The 2,574-nt window shown below is 39.7% G+C and overlaps 1 non-coding gene across 1 annotated transcript; it reads left to right on the top strand.

Moving 5' to 3' along the window:
- The first annotated feature begins 345 nt into the window (after positions 1–345).
- On the top strand, positions 346–418 carry TRNAC-GCA (transfer RNA cysteine (anticodon GCA)). Its single transcript has one exon. It is a non-coding gene; the product is annotated as a tRNA-Cys (tRNA).
- Positions 419–2,574: the final 2,156 nt, after the last annotated feature.

Below are 2,574 nucleotides of genomic sequence, written 5' to 3'. Positions count from 1 at the left end.
AGAAAGTCTTTATCAACTTCTAGATTCTACCCTGTTCATTAGCATGACCTGAACAAGCATTTCCCTGGGCCCCACGTAAATCTTCCACAAAATAAGAGGATTGGACCAAGAGATCACTAAAGCCCCTTCTAATAATGTTCCTGATTATTACTTTATTAAATTTAAATTATAAAAATTAATGGCAAATGGTAATTTCTCTCCCCAAATAGGCATTCTCTTCCTAAAAAGCACTGTGCACAGAGGGTTTTTCCTCTCAAGGTTATATGCTAATACTTTTCCATTACAAATGATGTGTATGGTCAAAATCTAAAAATATATTTGACCTTCTTTTCTGATTTTTGGGCTTTCCTGGTAACTCAGTTGGTAAAGAATCTGCCTGCAATGCAGGAGACCCAGGTTCGATTCCTGGGTCAGGAAGATCCGCTAGAGAAAGGATAGGCTACCCACTCCTGTATTCTTGGGCTTCCCTTGTGGCTCAGCTGGTAAAAAATCTGTCTGTAATGTGGGAGAGCTGGGTTCGATACCTGAGTTGGGAAGATCCCCTGGAGAAGGGAAAGAGTACCCACTCCAGTATTCTGGCCTGGAGAATCCCATGGACTATACAGTCCATGGCGTCCCAAAGAGTCAGTCACGACTTTTGCTTTCACTTTTTTCTGATTTTTATTGCTATTTTCTACAAACTTCATGTATTTATCTTGAGCACAAATGATATGTCCCCTTACTTGTTGCTCATTTTAACGTTTAAATATCTTTGGTGTCCAGCTTGGCTGGACTATTTTCCAGTTCAGAACATCCTGTGGGGAAAGAAGAGTGGGCTACTCCCTAAATTGTGGACTGTGATTTCTAGCAGATGAACATTGTCTCCTTAGTTTCTAATGTCCGTCACTTGTTTACCAATTCCAGAAAAAATTCTTTACAAAAATTGAGATAATATTGAATAAAAGCAAGAAACATGTTTGACTTTATAACCAACAGAAAGTTCATTATGTAAATAAAATCCTTTAAAACTGTGGATAAAAATAGTTTTTTAAGTATAAAAATATAGTAAAGTATAATAATAATTTTAATCATTAAATATGACATGAACAGCAATGAAAACAAATAGCAAAGAGGGGGCAGAATGGATATCTGTGTAATGGGGGGGTTTGTGAAGATAAGCAAGATACACATGCTGAGTGAGGGTACTAAAGAAAATCTTTAATTAAGAAATCCGACTGACTAGGGGACTAGATAGACAAGTAGCTACATAGATAGAATCTCCTAGGCAAAATGGTAAATTTACACTATATATCATGTTGTATCATATTGTGTTAATTGGATAACAGTGGGAACTATGGAGCCCTTTCCTTGGACTTTAGAAATGACAATGTATGACTTAAACAGTAGTCCACCCTGCATTTCCCAAAAGATGTTCTGAATAAGAAAATAGGGTCAAGTTAGATACAAAATACATTTAAATGCTAAAACAAGCAATAAGAAAGGAGACAGATTAACAGATAGATATATGTATATACATGTCTTTTATTTATATGTACATATTTCACAAAGATAATATTTATGATTATCTCCTATATGCAAGGTACTATTCTCGACCCTGTGGGGTATAGTAGTAAACAAAACAGAGAGGTTGTATTTTATTATATTAACTATATTTACTGTATTATATTCTAGTGGGAGTATAATGTTATACTGGATTTTACTGACCATAGCCCCTAACAGCGATAAGCACCCAGGATGTGCTGATATATTCTGATTCTAATATGGATTTTACCTGTGTCAGGGCTGGGTGAGGGGAGCAGAGTTCTCTGAGTATTATGGAAGAAGAGACATCATGGAACTGACCTAATACCATTGTGAGATGCTGGGGAAATGAAGGTCTCGTGGTGGATTTGGACTCACTCAACAGTTAGTCCAAGATACCAGACTCCTAGCTAAGGGGAGCGACTGGAAGCTATTGTTTTTGTGCAGCTATTGCCTCTGTAGGTTCTAGTCAGTCTCTGATGGTGGCCCTGGGGCTCCTATTGGTCAGAAGCTGGAAAGAGTAATTGGACCATCTGGAATTGGCCTGGCACTCTCACATCAACCCACCGCTGATCTGACCACGATGACCAGCAGAGATGGCCACCCCATTGCTTCTGCTTCACAACCTTGCTTAGCCAGGTTTACACAGCACAAAACACCATCTCTGCCATCCAGATAGCATCCCTGCCATCCAGACAGCAATGCAGTAGGAGATTCCTGGTGGTCCAGGGGTTAGGACTCCACACTTCCACTGCAGGGGGCCTGGGTTTGACTTTTTGTCCAGGAACTAAGATCCCACAAACCTCTCAGTACAGACCTCCCCCCCAACAAAAAAGAGATAACATGTTGCATGGATGAATCCCAGAGTAGTCCTTATGATTTCTACCTCTGACTGTCCACAGCTTTTCACAACATCCTCCACCTGAGTGCAGGTGGCACCTATGACTTTACTTCTAATCAAAAGAATACAATAAAGGTGATGGTCATCGCTCTTGTGACTGTATCATGTTATGTGAGGGAGTCTTAGCCAACTGGAGTGAGGCAGACTCTCCA

This window comes from Muntiacus reevesi, chromosome 6 (assembly GCF_963930625.1).
Source record: "Muntiacus reevesi chromosome 6, mMunRee1.1, whole genome shotgun sequence".
Lineage (NCBI taxonomy): Eukaryota > Metazoa > Chordata > Mammalia > Artiodactyla > Cervidae > Muntiacus > Muntiacus reevesi.
This window is presented reverse-complemented; position numbering and strand designations above follow the sequence as displayed.